Raw genomic sequence first — 24,235 nt, 5'->3', positions numbered from 1 at the left:
CGAGGGGCTGTCGGCAGCAAGAGGCGTCAATGTGGTCCTAATTACGCACCAAAGAAGGGATCTGAGCCACGGCAGACTGAGGGTCTATCCACAGGATCTGTGTGTGAAAAATAAAAAGTCAAGTGTTCCTGTTCCACTCTCCTTCAAAGGGACGATTCCTTCCTGCTCCTAGAGCACAGGAAACCAAGAGTTATGGAGATAAAGATAATTCTGGCACCCACAGTGAGCAGCGCGGGAGCATAATTTATATGTGAAATCACAGCTGCATACAAACAGGGCAATTCTAAAAAGTGCATCAGGAGAGATTATTCAACAGACAAAGTGCAGCCAAGTTCCAAGGGCACTTCGTTTGCAAGCACTGTGGCTTCCCTCGAGGGGGGTGTGGAGTGAGGGGGAAAGGAGATATACAGTGACTTCAACAAAAAACCGTGAAGAGCAAAGATTTTCCAGTTTGCAAAGAATCTGGTTAAATCTGAACAGATTTAATATGGACATTTGGCTAACCTCTGATGGAAGATGAGAAGACAAAATGTGAAAACATTGGCAAAGAGTTCAAGATAAGTGTCAGGTAATAAAACTAATGTGGCTGTTAATAAGTCCAGTGCTTTGCGGAGGCCTTCCCAAATGAAACTAATTTTCCCTGGCAGTTACAAAATACTCATGCTCATGGGGTTTGGTTTCGATTTCATTTTAATAATAAGGAAATAAAACCTCAAGGAGACACTCATTTCCATGAAATATAGCCTAATGTCGACAACCAGTGAGAAAAACACAAAGTAAGGGGGGAAAAAACCTGTCTCAGAAAAATACTTTTGCTGGGAACAAACCTCCATCCATCAGGCTGCACACTGGACCTTCTGTGACAATGATTTTTCGACTTTACCTGCTGGCTGAGGAGTCCCACAAAGACCTGGAACATAATGACCCTCACTTCCAAGTCCCTGCTCCATATTTAAACTTATCTGCATAAAATAACTGAAGACGCCTGGATTTATTGGGCATGCATCCCAGCTCTGCTCAAGCCGGGAGGGGAATGAGGTGGGCATAGTTCACGGCCTTGTGCCACGAGATGTGCCTTAACAATGGCCATCGGGTGCCACAAAAGTTAATCACAGATCATTCAGAGGTCACACATACTCACCACCAAACCACACCACTGCTAAGTCTCCAGAGAGTGAAAATACACCCTGGCCTATATGGGAAAAAACTTGCTCCCCCTGCTTACCCCCCTGCTGCTGCTCCCCATGGCCCCCAAACCCTGACAGGCAGCTAAAAATGAACAAAACGATAAGCTACAATATGCTGATGAACTACAAAATAGGAAAACAAAGCAATTAAGATGACAGTGTCTTTGTCAACAGCGCTCAGCAGAGCGTGCAGTTGGGAGAGAGGCCACTTTGGCACGGGGTCAGCCTGCCCACCAGAAATGAAGCCCGGCTCAGTGGAACAACTCTGCTGAGCGGAGGAAGGACAAAACAACAGCTGCGGGTTGTGACACTACATGGGGGAAAAAGTAAAGGGGTGGCTGGAAGGCATAACCCGAGGGCACTCTGGAAGCAGAGACAGACAGTGGACTCTTGGGAGACCCACAGCAGCGTCCAGACCCAGCCTAGAAGCTGGGTCAATGCATCCTGTACAAAACAGCTCTGAAAATTCTTTTGTGATTATTTCCAAGGACCTATAAACCAGGCGTTTATAGAGCTTCTGAGTTATGTTCTGTTACAGTGGCATCTTTACTCCATCCATATAGCCGTTTTGGGGTTTTTTTTTTCTTGGTTTTTTTTTTTTTTTTTGCTTTTTGGATTCACACCTGGCGATGCTCCTGGCTTGTGTACTCAGGAATTACTCCTGGTGATGCTCAGGGGACCATATGGGATGCTGGGAATCGAACCCGGGTCAATTGTGTGCAAGGCAATTGCCCTACCCTCTGTGCTATCGCTCCAGTCCCTGCCCCATACAGTCATTAACTCCAAAATTATCAACCAACTTATTGCTTATTCATGAATGGCTATTTCAAAAAGAAAATCAAGGATACGAATTTGATTTTTTAAAAAGCAAATATAGGGGCTGTGTCTGAAAAATACATAGAGCACCGCCAGAAGGAATTCCTGAGTGCATGAGCCAGGAGTAACCCTGTGCATCACCGAGTGTGACCCAAAAAGAAGGAAAAAAAAAGCAAATATAATTTCAAAAGAAGTCCAAATGCCTCGGCCCCTGCTCCTGCGTTTGCTGAGGCCCTGCATCTACCAACGCTTCCTTCACGGATGTCAATGACTTAAACACACAACCCAAGCTGAGGGGTTGTGTTGTTTTCTGGTGAGACTCCGAACAGTTCTGACTTTGCTCTTATGTAATATCATATGATTAATCTGGGCGTAGCATTTTAAGAATGTTGCTGGTTGGACCCTAAGTGTGATAGTTTGAAAATCTCTTTATTAAACCCATTTATTTTGGAGACAGACGATGAACAGAGTTGGAATCTACAGTTTAGGAACACAAAGCAATTTCTTGTTCATTTAGATACACACAGACACACATGCGAATGTAGTGAAGGGGCATGGGGAGAGCTCAGTGGCAGAAGCACTGCGTGTCAGTTGCTCGCAGGTCTGAGGTGGGTGAGTCCAAGTTCAGGGGGACCCTGCACCACCCCACATGCCCAAGTGGGATCCCAGTGGCTTTGTAACTTGGGATCCCTGGTGCCACAACAAAGTGTGCAACAATCTCTGGCATGCCACAAGGGTGCGAGAGCCCCACAAGCCAGTGTGCAAATGCTGGCAAACACGGGCTTCGGGCACAACTGAAGGATGACTATGACCCCGAGGAGGAGGTGGATGAGCAACACAACCACACACAGCCACCTCTGGTCATGGCAGCAGCCAGGAAGGGAGGAGGGGGGGGGGATAAAAACATCTTCTAAAATGGATAAGCTTTAATATCCAAAGGTAGGGAGGTAGGGCGGGAGGTAAGGCAGGAGGCAGGGAGGGGACACTTAAGAGAATAAGACAGTGGAGACCTTGATGTCATTTCCTGAACCTCTGACCTCACCAGCTCTTGGGTTACATAGAAGCATTTACACCTTTTAAGGGCAGGGGGAGAGGGAGGGAGGGAGGTGTGGGGAACAGAGCACACCCACAGATGCTCAAGGGTTACTCCTGCCTCTGCACTAGAATCACTCATATGGGATGCTAGAGATACACCCTAGGCCAGCCACATGCACTATTGCTCCAGTCCCCACATCATCTTTTTTAAAAGTATGTCCGGAGAGCCCGGCAAGCTACCGAGAGTATTGTGCCTGCAGAGCCTGGTAAGCTACCCGTGGTGTATTGGATATGCCAAAAACAGTAACAATAAGTCTCACAATGAGAGACGTCACTGGTGCCCGCTTGAACAAATCAATGAGCAACGGGATGACGGTGACAGTTTTGAAACAGAAGCCTTCAAGAGCAAGAGCGAGATTGAGAGAGAGAGAGAGAGAGAGAGAGAGAGAGAGAGAGAGAGAGAGAGAGAGAGAGAGAGAATGTTTGGGCCACATCCAGCAGTGCTCCGGGTCTCTGTGCTCAGGGGCCCTTTCTGGAGTTCTCCCAGGGGACCACATAGTGTGAATCCCAAATCTGAGCATCCCATAGGCAAGCCTGTGCTTCAGCCTGTTGAGTCACCTCTCTCCTGCCCTAGGAGATGATTTAAAATTTTTATATTCTAAATATTTATATTCTAAATAATATTTTATATTATACCTTATATTCTAAATAATATTTCAAAACATTTAAATATATAATGATTACATATGTTCTCAGGATTGTTTTAAGTTCATCGTTGGTGGTCTGAGTTGATGTATTTCTTTTTCCTCCAGAACATTCATCAGGTAGAACATTCAGTGATTTGTGTGACCATGTTCTGTCTCCACCTTTCTCGTCCAGTTTTCAAGCTCTCTGACAGGCCCTCCACAAGGACTACATGTAGGAGAAAAGTCTATGTGAGAGGTCGCTGCACTTCGCCCATACTTTCTGCCTCATCTCTGCAGATTCCTGAAATGACTGCTAATGAAAGAGGAAAGTGGGGGAACAGCAAAGGAATCCAAAGTCAACAAAACTGCAGCTCAAAAAATTAAGTCCAAAGCATGTAATTCAGCACTTGAGTTTGCAAGCAAAAAAAGGGGTGTTTGTGTTCACTCAAAAAAAAAAAATTTCAAAAATGGCCAAGTTGAAGGGATTGGGGGGAACAGTAACAGACCAGTTTACAATTTCATTGTAAGCTGCCCTTCATTTTATATGCAAGCGAAGAAACAGGAGAAAGTTTCCAAGCAGATGTTCTTGCCGTGCAAAGCACCATCCACCTGATTACAGACAAATTCTCAGTGCGGGAGGCAGAGAATGCTGGAGACACTTGAGAGTGCAAAAGACGCGGCTTTTCATGAAGACTCAGGGTGGGTCTTTCCAAAAAGGACCATTGCTCAGGGCGGGTGGGGGCATCCTGACATTCCCAATTGAAAAACTGCTCAGTTATCAAGCTTTCCAAGAATTTGGGTTTCGAACATTTCCCAACTCCACATAATCATCTCCTTTTTTCTCTTCCTCGGTCCCCTGCCAAGCCGAGTGAGTACCTTCGGGCCCAGACGGCAGGTGTGGGTGTGCAGAGTATCAGATAGTATTTTGTTTGTTTGAATTACATTCTTTGCTGGAGCTGCCTCGGGCTGCAAATAAAACATACTGCTAATTAAAACAACCAACAGCAGTCCCAATAAAACATCTGAAAAGCAGCTTTTAGACGGAGAGAGAGAGTTTTTAAGTTCCTGCCTCCTGACCTTGGAATATGGAACTTAGCGCTTCGAGCTAAGGGAGGTGTTTTCCATTTCTGTTGGACAACGATGAAAAGTCCACTGAGGCCTGTGGCCAGGGAGAGAACACTGCTTGATACTGAGGAATCATAACTACTTGGGCACACATCAAACTACATGGAGAAATGACTAGCACATGAGAAGGCGAAATGAAGCGCATTCCAATATGGTTAGCTGTACACTGATCACGTACAAGATTTAACTCACAGCGAAGGCCCTCAAACTTCTGAATTTTAAATATAAGATTGCCAACACATTTTCCCTGAACATTACAAAAGAGTTGACCTTATGTAGGCTTGGTTTCAGGAAGAATATTTGCCAAGTAAGAACTGACTGGGGGGACTGAAGGGGGTCGGGGAGGAGAGACGAAAAGATCTGTCATCTACTGTTGTCAACTCATTAGGACAGAATTCTCCCTCCCTCCTTCCCACCTCCCCCCTTTTGGTGCCACACCTGCCTGTGCTTGGGGCTATACCAAGCTCTACACTCAGGGATCACTCCTGGTGGTGCTTGAGGGACCGTGCACAGTGCCGGAGACTGAACTGGGGTAGGCTGCAGCCAAAACAAGTGCCTTACCCCCGTACTATATCTCGGGCCTGTCAGGATATATTTTTTAAGTGATTATCCCAAAATACTGAATTGTCAATTTAAAAAAACAAGCTTATTACTTAAAAGGAAAACAATCAAATCCAAAGAAACAAGTAATTTGTAAAATAAGCAAAGTACTTTTCTACTACCACACTCAACACTGACAACCTAAACATTGTAAAGGATTATTTGAAGGACCAAGAAGATAGTATAGGGGTAAAGGCTCTTGCATGCAGCTGACCCGAGTTTGATCCCTGAGCACAGAGCCAAGAGTAAGTAGGCCCTGAGCACCACCAGGTGTGGCAAAAAAAAAAAAATAAAAAGACATTTTTATTGTACTGGTTTTGTATTTACTTGGCAAATTTTAGTTTTATAAGAAACTCACATCGCGTTCATTTCATACATAAGTAAATGAGATTGTAATAAATGATTTAATTATCATTGGAATGTTCATAACAATTTTTCCTTTGGAAAGTCATGTCACTCATATGTGAGTTGTAAGCCCATTGAGCAAGATTCCAAATGCCATCACCATAGTTGGGATGGTGTGTTAACGTAACAAACACACAGCTACTTCTTGATCGTACACATACTTGCAAATCTGGGCTGAAACCAGGTTTAGGGCAACAGGCTAAGGATTATAGTTTCAAATATAAGATTCAAGAGTCACATCTCCCCAAATCAAAGGGAGTCTTGCAAATGCTACAACCACCAACTCTGTTACCCAAAGAAAAATTTATAAGTGTAGTACATTCAAGCTCTATCCTCTGTTTTCTAGACTCAGATGGGAGAGCTTAAAAGTCAGAGCATTTGCAGAACTGAGAGACCATGCTTTCTCCTGCAAACATGTTCAGTATCTCTATGGAATGAGTATGGGTCTCTGGAAACCTGGATACCCGTGATAGAACAATAATAATTAGGCCAACCTGTCAAGCAGAAGAAACAAATGGAATTCTAAGCACCTGTCAAAAACTAAAAAATAACAAAGGAGTCCCCTTCTTCCTAACGTGCTGTTGCAGTGCTGATGATGAGAGAAGGAAGGCACAGATAATGCCATCTGTGTAGCCCAGGTTCAATACTACAGTTGTTCCCTGGTGTCTCTGTAGGAAAGAGGCCAGCGGGCCACCACATGTGTCTGCATCCCACAATACCTCTGGAGCCCTCACTGCTGCTAAACCTCCATCTGCGACTTGAGGACTCTGCTACTCCTCCAGGCCCGTGAGAAACACAGTAAGACCGTGACCCTGTGTTCACTGAAACTCTATTCATCTGCGAAATGGAAACGATGACAATGACAGGGACTGGCAGAACAAACTGCACATGCGGTGACCACAGCAAACTCTACGAGGGTGAAGAAGCAGTTCTCTATCTAGCATTCGGGCCACGGACAGTTATAATGTCATCCTCAGGCAGAGGGGGCACAAGCAGTGGATGAGAAACACACGTGTCTGTCTCGTCAAAGCCCAGGATTCTGCAGACTTCATACTGGCTGGCTCATCCGCATCCCTGTAATAGACTAGCATGGGTTTTAACATTGGCTCCTAGACACAAGCACTCCACGGCCTGCCCATGGCTCACTCCGTAGGATGCCCTGCCCCCAGGATGTCCGGGAAGGCCTCCCATCCATCCATCCATTCTCAATGAAACTGTTTCATTCACCTGGAAGCTCTGTTTGCTAAGGCACCTTCCAGCCCTCTACCCATTTTTATTAAGCAGCATCTGATGGATTTAAAAAAAAAAACCACAAAACACAAAAACAAGAAATAGTCTTGATTTGGACACATCACTATATGTAGGCTACTGATTTAAAATGTTAACAAGAACATTGACACATTCCAGTCACACAGAGCATTAATTTGGTGGCAAGTAATATCACACATGATCCGAATAAGAAAGAAATACGGAACAAATAATGCAGCAAAGAGCAATAATCAATAGTTCATAGCCCAGATATAATACTATAGTTGTCTCATCATTTTTGTATAGGTAGGAAGCAAAGAGACTGAAATGCCTTCAAGGAAAGCCAAAGACTTTTAAATAACTCAAATTCATTAGAAAAACAGAGAGGAAAATTCCTATAGGTTAAAAATTCTACAATCTTGGGACCAGAGTGATGGTACAGTGGGTAAGGTATTTGCCTTGCGCACAGCCAACCCAGGTTCTGTCCGCAGCACCCCATATGGTCCCCTAAGCATCACTAGGAATAATTCCTGAGCACAGAGCCAGGAGCAAGCCCTGCATCAGGTATGGTCCACAAGCCAAAAGGAACAAAAATTCACGAGGTAAGAAGGATTTTTAAAATGTCAAGAATGTGATCATAAAAGCCAAATTAACTGATAGAAGAGTATTATTTAATAGAGTCACAGAGTCCAGGGGCTATGGTGCTTGCCCGGCATGCACTCACACTGGCACCACACAGGGTACCACCAGTGTGGCCTAGAAGCCCATGAGCAACCCCGGTAGCACAGCCCGGGTAGTGCCGCATCCTCAGTCCTCACACGGAACGACAGATCTGGCTAGCAAAGAACCAGCAGGAGGGGTTCCCAGGCCTCCCGAGCACCATTTGGGAGAATCACCCTGCCAAACACACTAATTTAAAACTACATAATCATAACCCAGAAATAACATGATATAAATTCATTATTACAGATCAAGGAGAATTGACTTATTCTTAATAATCACGGAACTAAACAAGTATTCCATCTTGTTCAGTTTTTCTCCTCTCAAACTAAAAAAAAAAAAAAAAAATCTTGCTGACAAGCCTCATCAATCATTAAGAGGGCCTGGTTCTGATATCACATGAGCTCTGTCAACTTTAATCAAATTGCTTGCCAGATCGTAGATAAGTAATGACTTGCTTAGGTTAAGCCAGGCCAGAGTTTTCCTTCTGTAGCATATACATCTCTGGAGTGAAAATAAACAGTCTCACACCTCTTACTGGGAGCTGCACTCTGTTGCTTTTAGAACTCAGGCTTCACCCCGGAGGAGGAGGTGAGAAAATCAGGCCTTTAAGAAAATCTACTTTTCTTTCTTCCCTTTTCAAACTGGTCGTCAAAACCATTTTTGAGCTACTTTACTAAAGCAGTTATCAAAGCAGTAAACAACTACTTTGATCTAGACCAACTTGGAACAAGAGAGCGAAAACTGAATGCTTACACATGAGCATTTGCTTTAGCCAACATTATATACTGATATAAGATGAAAGAGAAATAGCTCACCACTGACAAGAGCAATATTACAAGTAGCTTGGGGTCACTCCGGCAGTATCCGGGGAGCCACAGGCAAAAATGGGGATCAAAACACAAAATCTAATACATTTTAATAGAATTTAATATTTAGTTCTAAGCAAAACTTAAGCTTAAAAAGACTAAGATTCCAAATAATCTTTTTTCCTAGTGTTAGATTTGAAAGATGACCTAGCCAGGAGCCACACTGAACTCTCTGAAGTCTGATATAAATGCTCAGTCATTCATTGTCTTTATAATTCCCATAGTATGAAAACTTTTTTTTCTTTTTGGGTCGCACCTGGTGATGCACAGGGGGTTACTCCTGGCTCTGCACTCAGGAATTACCCCGGTGGTGCTCAGGGGACCATATGGGATGCTGGGAATCGAACCCAGGTTGGCTGTGTGCAAGACAAACGCCCTGCCTGCTGTGTTATCGCTCCAGCCCCTCATGAAAACTTTCACTAGCTTATACATTTATTGTTAATGGGAAGAGGGGAGGAAGAATCAACTGTACAATGTCCTGGAAATACCAAAGACTTTGTCGAGATGTTTTTTAAGAAATGCCACCATCAGAAACTGGGCAGGAGAGAATGTTTCTGCAAGGGGAGGACAAAGACTCACAAGACAGGAGTTGCCATGCTGAACTCACAACTGGATAGTCAGGAGCTATGGCAGGGGGAGAGGGGAGGTACTTCGGTGCCTGCTCCTGCAGGATACAGGATGCAGCAGTCCTCTGGAGACACTGTCCAGGTATGTCCGCAGGACACACACACAGATGAAGGTCCTGCAAAGCTGACCTTCGCACCCCTGTCCTGACTCAGGGATGGCGAAGTGGCCTAAATCTACGTGCATCCTTTTACTCTACAAAAAGTTGCTCATGGACTTCAACTCAAAAAATGACCTTGCAAGCAAATGGTGACTGAATTGAATTTCATCAAAAAAGAAGTTTTCTCCCCAGAACACTGTTTCAATGTAAAGGGGAAAAAAATCCTTCACTTGTTACACAAATGCAAAAACTCACAACTCAGTTACTCCTTAGCTGCCGCAGGTCTCACACATTTTATGGTGTGTGCTGCCTTTTCATCTGATTCCAGCTGACATCTATAATCACAACTGATTAAATATGTGCAGAGACATGAACTAGCTAAGAAAATAGGGATTTGATGAGGCATCAAAGTATTTTTTGGTAGGGCAAATCATTTCCTTATCAAAATTTCTCTAATAATCTACCTGCTGGAAAGTGAAATCTCAAAGTAAAACATGGACACTGACTGTTTCTTTAAAACTACCATGGTTCTTTTCTCTTTTTCGGGGTGGGCCACACCCAGCAGTGCTCAGGGTTTACTCCTGGCGCTGCACTCAGGGGTGCTTCTGGGGGTGCTCAGGGAACATATGGGATGCCAGGGATGGAACGTGGGTCAGCCATGTGCAAGGCAAGTACCCTGCCCGCTGTACTACTGCTCTAGCCTCTCCACTGCTACTTTCCTGTGACTTGGAATACAGCCTGAAGCTTTACAAGGTCCACATTTAGGAACCCAGGTTAGGAGTGAGCTCCGAGCATCCTAGCACCATTAGTAAGATGTCTGCACTCAAATCCCTAAGCTAAAATTTATCTGACACCGCAAACACTGATATCAAATCTCTGCACGAGTTGTATTGTATGATTAAAAACCCACTGTGGCTGCTGCCATGGTAACACAAATGTAAAATTATTTTAAGGCTTAACCACCATGACAATAGCTCTTTTTAAACACATCCTCAAAACACAAAAGAAATGACAAATAATGACAATTGTGTTTGTTAGTCTAATAGGAAACCATGGTTAACAGCCCGATCTATAATGACTCAAAATTGGCTTTTCTTAGCAATGGGATTTTTTTAAACTTTAGCATGAAAATGTATGATGAAAGTTATCTGAAAGACCTGCATAGGTCTATAAGTGATCACTGCAAGTTATTTCGGAAGAGCTATCTGACTACAAGCCAACACAATCTCTATCTGGGCAACTAGAGCTCAGACTTAGGAACTCGGGGCTAAAAGTTTGATGTCTCATTGGTTTTAATTTCACAAAGGACTTGTACCATAAAAAATAAATGCCTCAACCTCAATATATAGAAATCAAGTAACTGGTTTAGCAATTGGAACCATCCTAATCAGAGTAGAATGGCTTGAAGAAAATGATTCTAAATAGAGCTGTGCATTTAGAATTAGGTGAGATAGAGTATTTTCACTCATCTCCTCAGCAATATAATACTCCTTACTACAGAACAAAAAGTTGCTAACATTCTGAGGCAAGCATCCAACACTTAATGAAAGAAAATATAGAATGACCTTTTTATTTATTTATTTTTTTCAACTTTTTTATTGAATTGCTGTGAGATAGACCCTTACAAAGCTGTTTATGATTGGATTTCAGTCATACAGTATTCCAACACCCATCCCTCCACCAGTGGACATTTCCCAGCACCAGTGTCCCCAGGTCCCTCCCATCACCTCCCACCCACCTGCCTCTACAACAGGTGCTATTCCTCTCTCTCTCCCTCCCTCTCTCCCCTTCCCCCTTTTTAAAGTAGGTGACCATAGTAAGTAAGATGCACTCATGGGGTAAGCAGGCCACAGCAGAGGGTAAAACTTTAGTGGCACCTACACAGGGATCACATGTTGGGCAAGGGGCTAGAGTCAAGAGAATATGCTTTGCATATGTGAGGTCCCCAGTATACTTGGAAACACACACGTGAGCACCAACCCCCCACCTCCACATGCATGCGCTTACACACACACACACACACACACATACACACACACATACACACACTCTCAAGAACTAGCAAAATCTCCTTTCAGTATTGAGTCATCCCAAGACAGACTATTCAGATGCTTGAAAACCAAACTGAAAAAAAGGTGGATGATTTTTTCATTAAATCACAGTAAGAATAATTTCACAACAAGAGTAAAGAGAGTCCAACAGAGGGGGGAAGCATTAAGTTCCATCAAACCAATTTAATTGGCAAGAAGTCATTACTGGTGTTTATGAAGAGGGATTAAATAGTACTTTTCCCACAAGACTTAACTGCAAAATTCATAATCACATTCCAGCATTCACTCTCATATCATCCTGATATCAAGCCAATCATGCCATTTAACTGCATTTTACTGGGGGTGGGAGGGCAGGCGGAGAAACTGCATTCACAATCTTACCATGCACTTACCACTGAGTTCCGCCGCTAGGCGCTACCTCCGTCTTACAGACAAAAATTCCTCATACCTACTCTCAGGAACATAAGAAACTATTCAGAAAGGGAGAGTGTGAATAAATGGGAGGAGAGAAACAAACAGCATGTCTCTCGAGTTAGGTTCACCCCTAATTATTATTGCTGTTATTCACTGTGTTGTTATTTTATTATGTACACACGCCCTGAGGCCAAAATCATGAAAACAAGCCAAAAATTAATGGGCAAGAAAAATATCTTATCCCTAGCCTCTGATGCTGTTTTTACTTTTTTCACTGGAATAAATGGGGCTGCCAAGTTCTGAGGTCACTAGAGAAACTTCATGGCCAGATAAAAGGAGTATTTTATCCATTTATCCATTACACATTCATTCCCCCACGCCAACTTTACCTCTGACCAGGCAGCGTGTACAATTACTGAACATCTATCAAATAATGATAAAATAAAGAAACTCATTACTTTTATTTGAATACTGTACAAAGCCATTCACTGTCAGAGTCCCCTGACAGGACAAAGAAGCCGCAACATGCATTTTTCTACCTGTTCAACATCCAGGAGTTCTCACACTCAGGATTTCAACACACAAAATATGGCACCGACTCCCTGGACTCTTAAGTCAGAGCTTCTCCAAACGGATTTGACTCACCACCCCCTTTTCAGATGGGAAAAAAACAATCAATCAATGCTCTCCCTGAAATCTACTTTGTTCAAGCCAAGAAACAGAAAGCACCCCTCAACTGCACCTGAGGTTATTACTTCCCCATCAGTGAGATGGCCCCCGATGTGTGGGTGTGTATATGGTGGGGGGGGAGGTATTGTCCATCTTGGAAAACTCTAAACATAGCCATGCAGATACATTATAATCATGTAAAATTGTTTAAGCCAGGGACAATCCTTGGCGAGCCTTCTAGCAAGGATGAAACACTCTGTAACACTGAACTCTTTAACTCTTTTTCCCCAAGATCTCAAGTTTTCCTCACGTTCCTTATTGGACAGTTGACCTATAGTAGGAAGAAAGGCCTTGAGTACCTTTGATTTGGGGGAGTGGGGATGTGGTCTGGGGTTTTTCTTTTCCTTTCTTCTTTTCTTTGGATTTGGGGCCATATCCGGTGGTGCTCAGGGGACCACAAGGTGTCAGCAGTCAAACCAAGTAACTCCCTCCCTTTAGCTGCCTTTTGCAGCATCTCCCTAACCCTGAGCTCCCAGATTTTTAAGGGCCCATCGGTGGGTTGAAATCATCCCCAGATCTAGAGCAGACGATTCAGCACCCCATAACTCAGTGTGGTCCAAGCGGCTTCATCGCCACCGTTCAAACCCTTGTGCCAAAGGGAGAATCTTGACGTCGCCCCACACCTCTCAGGCCACAACCTGCATTTCAAATGCCCCTGCAAAGCCTGGCTTTAGTCTGCTGATATTCGGCCAGGCCAGTGGGGTGGGAGTAGGGGGAACTGAAGGGGGCCTTCACTAGTAATTGTCATCAACAGTACAAAGACAGGAGTGGGAGGGCTGGCTGGATACGGGGACCCCCACTGCCCTTAGTATGCTAAGGGTGAGGTGGACACGGTCACCAGGGCGACACAGCATCAGTGCCTGCGGAGATGCGCTCGCTGTCTGCTGAGCGTCAGCCACGCAGAGTCTAAGAATACAAAGGAGCCCACAGCGGCCGGGGCAGCAGGCAGGGAAGAGCCCTTCATGCTCCTCTCAAGATGTGGGTGCGGGTGGGTGAGGGGCTTGGAGCCCCCCGGGACACGGCAATTTGGGGGAGAGTAGCCACACACTCAGGCTCGTGACTGAGGAACACAATTATTCAGGCCGAATGTGGGAGAGTGGACAGGCTGCGGAGACAGGGATGGAGTGAGAAGTCAAAGGAATGTCGTGGGCGAACACTCTGGATGAATGGGCGGGAGAGGTGCTGGGCACAGACAGACACTGGGCAGCACCAGCAGCACAGGTCCCTGTACTTGGTGGGACACGAAAGACTCAAGAGACGAGACTCCTACTTCCCCCTGGTTTCCAGTTTCAGCGCTGAACACCAATTGGTAGCATCTGTTGATAAGGGACCACGCGCTCCAGAAAACATCTTGAGTTTGTTGCTTTGGTAAGTCACTGGTGATCAGCGTTTCCCCGCTCTGAGTTATTTCTCCCTCCCGAAATTCCAGTGCAGAACGCTCAGGTGGAGGAGAGATGTGGTCCAGCCAATGGGTGACTTCAAGTAAGTTCTCAGGGGTGTACAGAACAGAAAGAGAACAGAGACTGCTCAGGAAGCACAATGGCCTCTCAGATGGACAGACGCAGGATATTGGGAAGGTGCATATTTTTCTCTGGAGAAATTGCAAAGACTATCTGATAACAAGCTGATAAACTAAGAAAGGAGCCAGCAGATGCAGTCCTCGACTAGAAGCTAGCACTGGGGCCAAAGGGTGGCAGCAAAGGGATTATGGTGCTCCCCTTGCATGTGGCTGGCCCCGGTTTGATCCAGCACCGTGAGGTACCCCAGACCACTAGGAGTGACCCCCAGAGCACAGAACCAACTCTGCTCTCTGAATCACAACCACTGTCCAACCACCATCCTCCCAGCCTCCCCCCCCACACACACACACACAAAAGGAGGGCTGGTTTTGAGAAAATGAAAACTACTTATCAAAAAATAGCTTGGAATTTGGGAGTATATTTTCTTTTTGGGGGGCATCCCTGGTGATGCACGGTGGTTACTCCTAGCCCTGTGCTCAGAAACCACTCCTCGCTGTGTTTAGGGAACCATATGGGATGCTGGGGATCCAATCTGGGCGAATCTCATACAAGGCAAGCACCCTACCTGCTCTTCTATCTCTCCAACCCAATTTTGGATACATTTTCTACCCTTCAAATTAAGTATGGAGTGGCTATGAAATGTGGCCACCCCGCAGAAGCCATTTTAAGGAGTCAACACTACAAAGACCTTTTGGGGTCCATGGCTCAATATCTCACACAAGGACAAGATTCTTGCTACAACATCTTTTTGCAAACACCGCGAGGACACAACCAGTAATGAGGTCGAGTCTTCAGAAGAGCATTTCGAGTCGAGCATAAGGCAACTTTGGAGGGTCAATAGTTCCTCCTTCTTTGGAAACAAAATCTACATTCTTGAGTGCCCTAAGGAACAAAACATGAATCATATATCACTTTATCAGCTCTCTCCACTCCCATAGAAATCTTGGCCACCGGTGGGGTGATTTCAGAAGAAAAGGGAGCTACTTGCCCCTCTGGCATCCAAGGGAGCCCAGCCCTGCCCAGGGCTGTCCGTGAAAAATGACCTGGTGTCACAGAGCTATGAATAATAAGATTTAATAAAATTCCAAGCCCTGAACAAAACAAGGTCTCCTGAGAGGGTAGTGGCCTGTGTTCAAGCAGAGCATCAGAAAATCCTTCATCAACATTTCCCAGAACAGAAAATATAAGCTATTAATCTCAACCACAGCCTCTCCAAAAAAAAAAAAAAGAATATTTTTTTGAAAGTCATGAATCATCAACATAATCTTGTTTTCTTGTTCCATGGCTCTGTGAAATAAATTTTATTTTGTATATTAGAGAAATACAATAAAATAAATTCTAAACACACAGGCAGTGCCTGATAGCAACTGCTAATGTTAGCAGCCAAAAGTCTTATTTCTGATCTATGTGGACAGCCCCACTCTCCATAATTTTCCTGTGGAATAACATCCTAGCTCTATTTTCATCCATTTTTGGTGTATTTTGTGGCTCCATTCCTTCCTTTCCTTGTAAAACAACACACACACATGAACACAGTTATCAAAGGACTTGGTTTATGGAATTCTGGCTAAAGGAAATTATATTACTTTCTACCCAATTTTAGGTATAAAAAATAAGTCGAGGTTATTTTTCTAAGACAGCCACTGAGATTAAATTTTCTAACAATCTAGGAAGAAATCCTACTTTCCCCTTCCCCCCCAATGACCATGTATACACAGCACGTTAATAAAATGAACCACCATGGATTTCAAAGAACATTGCACCAATTTAAATAGCACGACTACTGCAGACATTTATAGAGATGAACCTCAAAGACATAAGAAGCAGTGCAAGAAATCAGATCTAGAAGGCTGGAGAGAAGGGCTGTGGGTAGGGCACCTGCGGTGCACAGGCAGACCCGGGCTCAATCCCCAGCGCCGGATATGGTCCCCTGAGCCCCGTCAGGAGTGATCCCCGAGTGCAGATCTAGGAGTAAGCCCTGTGCACAGCCGGGTGTGAGCCCAAAACGAGCAAACAAACAAACAAAATCAGATATCAAAGAGTACCTACTGCATGAGCCCTTTTTAATAAACTTTGACAAAATTAATCTCTGGTGAGACTAACCAGAATAGTTGTAGCTTGCTGGGAGGGGGCGGGGGTCTGGAAAGGAGCCCCAGGAATCTGCCAAGGTTAAGCTAGTGCTGACTTTATTTGAACATGGTTGTCACAGGTATGTAACTAAGCAAAACTTCGGCCAGTAGTTCATTTCCTACACTTAATTATCTCTCTACTTGTGCCCACTCTTTATTTCAGCTGTAGGGGGGGCAAATACATTTGTCTCCAAGTGCTTTTCAAGTTTCAACTGCAAAATTACAAAAACTGTAGCAAGCCCCAGATAACAGCAGTTAATCATGCCAACCCCACCTTCCCAGAAATCGGCCTTATTTCACACTTCAAAGAAATCCCTTCTGGGATCAAAGTCGTAGACTAACATGCTCAGAAGATTTAAAAAATAACATTTATGGCGGTTTTACCATACGACAAACACTTTACTTTCATTATCTTGTTTCATGCCCACAACAGAGGCTGAAGAGATTGTTGTTGTTATTCCCATTTTAGAGATGAGGAAACCAAGGCTTAGGTCGAGATCCCCATCCAGGCTCACATGGGAAAAAAGAAGGGAGCTGGCTCAGAAGAACTCAGAAGCATGCTCTATACCAACATCCTTATTCTCTGCATATGAAGATAGTGTACAAATAAAATTCACACAACAACTTGTAAGCAGAATATACAACCTAAAATCAAAAACAGTACACGACCTGTACTTCCCCCACCCCACGTTAGACGTAACGCAAGAAATTTCACGGTTCTTTTATTCTCTGATTAAAACACACATCACAGGCTCTTGAGAACTGAAGTTCCTACTTACATTCCAACGGATACGCTGCAGAACAAAATGTTCTTCTAAATTAAGTCTTTTAATTTATGTCGGATCGTCGAAATACATCACATAGCAAGGAGACTGGCAACTGTAAACTGAGGCAAGCACTGTGCTTCCTAACATCAAGCCTTCTGGAGGCCTTTAAATTTGGCGATGTTACATCTGGGATTAAGGTGAGAAGAAAAATTAAACATATTCTCCAAGTGGCTTGTTAATTTTCTAGAGGCGCGGAGACTTTGGTCAAGGACTGGAGGATAAGAGGCTGGAAAGAGCTGTGATACATGGTATGATTTTAATCAGGGACAAAATGGATCAAATTAACCAACAGACAGAAATCCTGCACCGGGAAAGCTACAAGCCCTGAAATTCATATTCATTTTGAACAGTTTTCAGAAGATGATCGACTAAATGTACCACCCCAGACTCAGAACTGCTCTTCCTTAGAAGTATTCTAGAAACACACTGTGGGTTAATACTCAGGAAAAAAATTTCGTGTCCAAAATTTATTTGTGGGGAAGTGGGGGCATGGGTGGAGAGAGGGAGGCAGGGGAGAAAGACAAACTAATGTTTCCCAAAGATTTTCCAGAAATTGTTGGTAGGCACACTTCATTGACTGTGGCTGCTAGGAATTCTGCAAAATGAGTGCCTTAAAATACTAAAAATAAGAGAGAATTGCTGAAAAAAAAAATGTCAAGACCTACCAGAGACCTACCCTGAATGAACTTACAGCCTATAATACAGATGTAACAACAACAACAACAACAACAAACCAACGAGATCCTGTTTAAAACAAAAGACCCCGGTAAAACATGCCTATTGCAAGAAGCATTTCATCTTGGCTGCGCGTGGAGTCTGATTTTTCTCTGCCTTTGAGAAGTTATGAAAACAATGCATGGCCCTTCTCAGCCGAGACTCGCTGTCACACAGCTTTACATTTACACTGAAAGATCATTCAAAGCAGACTTACCAAGCCGGCAAACGTGCGCGTGCTCGTGTCACAAAGTGCCTTTTCGGTACTCACTTTAGAGCGAAAATCCTCCTCCCAGTCCTGCTTGCAAAGAAGTCCTGACTAGCAATCTGCCTTTGGGTCAGGCTTTTCTCTTACAAGATAAGCTGTTAAGTCATGCCTTGATTTTAGATCTGCTAACATATGGAGTCTTCTTATGCAGCCTCTCTCCACACCCCACCCCGGGACACCCCCCTCCCCACATACACCGCTTCGGCCCCACTCTCTCCCCACACACACATCCACACATACAAAAAAGGCACTGCAGGGCAGAAATTCCTCAGGTGCTCGCTAATGGAATTCCCAGGGTCTTGGAGCCGCTTCGGGGATCAAGAGATCTCATAGCCCCTGCTGAGGTAAGGAGCAGTGAGTCTGTTCCATTTAATCAAATACAGAATGAATTTTCAGTTCTATTCACTAGCTTGTCTCCAGGGCTCTCAAAAGGCACCAGGCAGCTAGAATCGCACACATGTGGCTCTTTTAGGCAAGTATAATTAGTTTGATTTTAAAAAGCCACATTAATAATATCACCTCAGGACCATTATTCAGGGGACAGACGACAATGATACTGTATGTTTTAAACCTGACAATGAGGAAAAAGAGCACAAACAATGAGTGGAAACTTGAAGGATTAAAAAAAAATCAACAAACCAGTTTTTCATTTCATTGTAATCCAGTATTTCTCAAGCGACATCAGGCACGTTCATATACATTCTCTCAAAAGTGTTGCCTGAAGATACTCAGCAAAGCCCTCCTCCCCACTCTCGGGAAAGTAAATCAGTTCCATGGACCCCACCACAAAATGTACAAGTGGTATGTTTATAAATAAAGGAAATGTTTACATACAATATTAAAACTTCAATGAAAACAATAAAACATTCTCCTTTAACTCAAGTTCACCGAGTTTTTTAAGTGCCAATCAAAAACCCATGTGAAACCAAGTCCTTCAAAGCAATGCATCAGGCACCCCGACTCCAAATTCCCTTTCTAATCTAATTAGTTCTTATTAAATAGTAAGATCCTATATCTACAGAGGGACTACCTGGTAGACAGGTCACCAGTTCCTCTGATGTGCTGTTTTATCTAGATGCCTTCACACGGCACATGCTAATAGCAAGGTGATGCTTAACATAATTACATGCTACCAAACCAGCACATTTTTCAATTAGTTCTTTTTAATTTCCTATCCCCGGCCTGACTACACCGAGAGGTCTAATTCATGAACTCATTTCCCTAAAAGCTGTCTTAGAAACGATTGCCAGAATGTTTTAGTCTCCACAGTTGTCGAATAAACCATTTGAGAGAAGAGAGATTTTTGCTTCAACTTCTACTTTTGATAAAATGAGAAATGAAATCACACAGCAAATCAAGGTAGTGTAAGAGTAAAGAGGAGCAAAAAACAAAAACAGAACAACAAGAGATGGAGTCACCCAATTTTACCTGACGCTTTAGAGCGCAGTTCAGAGACAAGAGCTTCCCCTGTCTGCACAAAACCTCCATCTATATATACCTTGTGGGGAGGGGGGAGAGGGCAAGGGGCGGGAGGGGGGGAGGGATGTCCTATCTTAAAGTGAACTTAGTTCCTTTTCTGCAAAGCTGAACCACCTGCAAAGCAGGCCAGGCGTAAGAGTGATTTAGAAGCCAGCCTCGGCCAGCTCCATCAGTGCGGCCAATGTCCTACGGGTGCTCAGAGCGTCCTGGCTGCTCAGCCGGAGCTGTTTAAGTACTTTCCTTGGAAGAAGAGGTCGATGAGAAGCACAGCCATCAATCAAAGCATCCCCAGTGAGTTACTACACAAACAATACCCCTGTACCTCTACTAACTGATTTTCCTGGTTGACTAAACTATTCAAACAAAGACGGATTTCCCAAATACTCGATCTGAGTATTTGCACAAAAGTTAAACAATATACACTTGTGTGTCTTTTATAGAAGTATAAATGTTTCTGCTCTCCACGCTGCCAAACACACACCCAGGCACGTCTTTACAAAATGAAACAGGTTTTCTCTATCCTTCTCATATAACTGAGCGTATGAGGCCGTTTATTTCCACATGTGCATAACAGAAACGACAGGAATTGGAGCCTCTCTGGGTTCCTAAGAATGCTTTCTAGTTAAGGGCTAATTTTAAATTTCCAGAATTTGTCTGGTTCTGCTTTCATCTTGTCCTAAAAGTTGAACTCCCCACTACCACCCCTCATCACACACCACCACCATACACTTCGAACTAAAATGGACTACCAAAAGTGAGCTAGAAAATGTCACTGATTTTTTAGGTATATGCTGAGAATGTTCCCATTTTAATTCCTTCTCCTTAACCCCCCCTCCTGACTGCCCCCCCCCCCGCATCTTCTCCTGGCAGGCACTGACCCATAGATATGCCAAACGTCAGTGAGGCAGGGAAGCGCGGGGTGTCACTAGGCATGGATGCACAGCCCACCTGCTTCATCACTCCTGGCCATCAGCCTGAGAATAAATCTCACGTTCCCTTTCAGTGCAAACCCCTTCTTCTCCAGGTGTGTGATTTAAGCACAGAAAGGCTGACTTTCTACCCAGGTGGGGCCATAAGCTCCAGATCCCCAATGGAAAGTAGTCTGCACCACCACCAACCCCCTCATCCCCAAAAAACACCTGCGACCTCTGCACTCCTGGCCGAAGCAGCTGACCTTCCTGGGGGTTGGGGGGCTGGGGGGAACACACTCCGTCTGCTGAGTCCTCCACCTGATGTGGTGGAGGTTCGGGGGTTCGGGGGAACAATGACGGGCAGGGTGAGACCGTGGATCGGAGCCCTTTTGGTGATTTATGACTGCCAGTCCGAGATGCTGGGGCAAAGCAACAAAGGTCGAGGAAGCAGCAGGCTGGGGATCAATAGCGCGCTGCGATGTATTTAGCCTGTGATAATGCCAGGCGCAGAAAAAGCCTCGCAAAGGGAGGGAAACGCGCTCCCCGCGGCTGGGAAGGCACCCGGTCCGGGACTTCAGAGAAAGATACATTGTGCAGGAAATGTCTCCGGCTTCTCGCGCTGCATAAATCACTGTCTCGAGCCCGCGCTCCGCCAGGATGGAGAGTCGGGGGGAGCGGCGAGGACCCCCCCCCCAGCCCCACCAGCCCCGGCTCCCTTGGGAAAACGCGCCCGCGCCCCGCCAGGCTGCACCTCACCTGCCCCGGCGGGTCATTGTCAAAGAGATTCCACCGAGTCCCTGACACCTCACCCCCCGCCTCTCCGCACGCGGCGGCTCAGAGTCCGCGCGGACCGGGACCATGGGCGCTCGGCGGGGCATCGGCGGACCCCCTCGCCCACCGCGCGCCTGAGTGCCCACCCCGGGCCCCCGCCAAGCCCCGACCCCTCGGGCGCGTGCCCACCACCAAGCCCCCCGACCCCGCAGCCCCGCACCTCTCAACGCGACTGGCTGCGCCCCGGGACGTCCAGCGCGGCCGCCGGCTCCGAAAGCCACCCCCAGGTCATCCCCCGCGCGCGGGCCCCTCCGTGCACCGGGCAGGGCGGCGGGAGGGCGCGGCGCCTCGCATGCGGGGGCGGGGGCGCGCGGGAGGGCGCGGGGTCCGGGGCTGCTCCTCGCTCCGAGCCCGGGGGTGGGAGGGGGGGCGGAGTCACCTGGGCGCGCCCCCGCGGCCGCGCTCCTCCCCGCCTGGGCGCGCGGGCGCGTCCCCGGGCGGGCGCGCGCGGGGCCAGCCGAGAGCACGCGAGCGGCGCGCGTAGGAAGCGGCCGCCGAGGCCGCAGCTCCCCGACGGCCCGCGGGGCCCGCGGGGTGCGCGCGCAGCTGCCAGATCAGCGGCGGGGGATGGGCCGAACCACTGCGCGCGGGGGTGCGCCGGGCACGGCCCGCGCCCCGGCCCGCGGCCCGCTGGGGCTGGAGGGAAGCAGCCGCGGAACCTCGCCGCCACGGAGGGCCCGGGAGCAGCCTGCGCGTTCTGAGCCCTGGCTGAGGTGTCCCCGGGGGCCCGCGCTCCTGTCCCCTCACCTGGACCTCCCCAGGAAGGGTGGCACTTCTGCCCGCCCAAGGTCCGCCCCTCGCGCCTCTACCTAAGCGCCCCACGTCCCGAAACTAGTCGGTCCTTTCTCGGGGCGCAGGGCTGGCATCCCACCCCCCACCCCCGCCCCCGGCACCACCTGCGGCTCTTCCCCACCTTCGCCGCTCTGTGTCTTAGACAGCGCCCGCCCCTCCCAGCTGTCTCGCCCTCGCTCTGCATCGAGCAGTTTTGCGGGGAATTGGAGAGGCTCCAGCCCCCGGTGAAATCTTCGTGGCCTTTGGCCCAGGCTTCGCCAGCTGTGGTTAGAGGCGCTCAATGTACTGCAGTCGTTCAAACAGTGGAAACGATGTGTATTTATAAAGGTTGTTGTGAGGCATAGAGATGATGCTTTAAAAGCACCTGCCACTCGGCCTGTGGAGGGCTGGCTTCTCTCTATAATTATTGTTATTAGCAGTTAGTGCCTTTCCTCTTAAACCATTCTCATTATCTACTATTAGTTTCATTACAAAATGAGCCCTAATGCTCCCTGAAGTTCGCAAACACTCCGTGCCGGGGATACAGAAGAAATATGCGGCCCCCAAGCCCCCCCACCTCTTGCCTTCTACCATAAGTTTTAAATGCTTTGAAGCAGGAAGGATTTCAAAGGTTTGGTTTTGCGTCTTAGCAAGATCCAGGTCTTGGTGAAGGCATCCGGGTCCCAGGGAAGTTGGTATCAAGGAAGTTGGTATAAAAGAACTCTGGCTCCAGTTTGTTCTCCGCTGTTCCCTGTTTTCATTTACTCCAGCCAAGCCTCTGTATATTACCCGCTTGGGGAATGATCTTTTCCTTTGGCAATTCCGCCTGAAGGTTGAAATGGGATGACAGCTGAAGGGCTCTGGTGCCCAGGGCACTCGGTTCCCTTCCATCTGGGTTCTGGGACTCTGTCCCTCCCAAAACCCAACAGAACCTTTCAAACACCACTGTGCCTGCTGATGTTCAGATCAGACCTGAGAAATAATTCATGGTTTTTCTGCTGCCGAATTCTCCCTCCCTGCTGAGTTTGGGAAGTGGAGAGACATTTCAGGGGTGGATAGTTTTTCACTAATAAGCCACTTGCTTATTCAACATTTCTTACTAGAATTATTGAACAGCAGGCTGGGGAGATAACCTAGTGGGCAGGGGCCATGTTTTGCACAAACAGGGACCCAACTTTGAACCCTGGAATCACATGGCTAGACCCTCCCTCTCCACCAAGCACCACAGTTGTAGCCCTGGAGGTTCCCCCAAGTACATCCTGGCCAGGCCAGCATCATACCACAGGCCTCACATGAGCTGTCTGACCCGGTTGGCCATATCGCTGGGAGGGGGCATCCAGCCTCCAGACCAGTGCTGGGAGGTCTCTCCCCATCCCAACCCCCAAAACAATCTGTTAAGCACTTTCTTGATGCCACTGCTAGGCCAAGTGGTACCCAGAGAGATAGGACCAGACTTCAGTGAGGTGATACTGACACCTTAGGGTGATACTGACACCTTAGGGTGATACTGACACCTAAGCGGGCAAGTGCCTCAAACCATTCAGTACAGTCCTGGGAGCGCTGGGGGTGCTTGGGAACACAGCTCTTACCCCTGGATTGGGGGTGCGGGATGGAAATACCTCCCCAAAGAAGTGACCCTGGAGCTTCAGTTTAAAGGTTAATAGAGGCTGATCAGGTGAGGGTGAAGGACGGTCTAAGTGAGGGGACCCGAAGGGCGAGCTCTTTATGGCTCAGGTGTTGGCCAGTTGCAGTTAGCCAATGTAGGCCCCACAGAAAGACACTAAAGCCAGACCCCAGATGGCCCACAAGTCAGATCAAGGACGGTGCAGGAGACGGTCGGACTCACACTTAGGGAGATCAGGCTGTGGTGAGGAGAGATTTGAGGGAATCATGCTCAAGGAATTTTTTTAAATGTGGGGTCAGAGAGAGTTGTGGGGTGAAGACACAGGCTCAGTCTGCAGCCCGGCCCGGCTAAAGCACCACACGTGGCTCTGGAGGGCCCCAGGCACCAGCAGGGGGGTCCTGAGGCTCCAGCAGTGGCCTGGGTGACCCCCAGTGCCACAGCCCTTCCTCGGGCCTCACACTGGATGGCCTGGTTGGGTCCAAGGTTCTAGAAGAGCCTCCAGGTGCCTCTGGCACCACTTCTGGAAGCTGAAAAAGGCCCAGCAGGTCAGAC

At 46.7% G+C, this 24,235-nt stretch overlaps 1 protein-coding gene across 1 annotated transcript in view; it reads right to left on the bottom strand.

Annotated features, from left to right (window-relative positions):
* Positions 1 to 21,628, bottom strand: part of CDON (cell adhesion associated, oncogene regulated) — a 94,797-nt gene extending 73,169 nt beyond the window's left edge. Inside the window, exon 1 of the mRNA XM_055133731.1 lies at positions 21,449 to 21,628. The gene's annotated coding sequence lies outside the window, so the exon portion shown is untranslated. The remainder of the gene's footprint in view (positions 1 to 21,448) is intronic.
* Between the last annotated feature and the right edge of the window lie 2,607 nt (positions 21,629 to 24,235).

Source organism: Sorex araneus, chromosome 3 (assembly GCF_027595985.1).
Source record: "Sorex araneus isolate mSorAra2 chromosome 3, mSorAra2.pri, whole genome shotgun sequence".
In the NCBI taxonomy this organism is placed as follows: Eukaryota; Metazoa; Chordata; class Mammalia; order Eulipotyphla; family Soricidae; genus Sorex; species Sorex araneus.
Note: the sequence above shows the minus strand (reverse complement) of the source record. Positions and strands in the feature narration are given on the sequence as shown.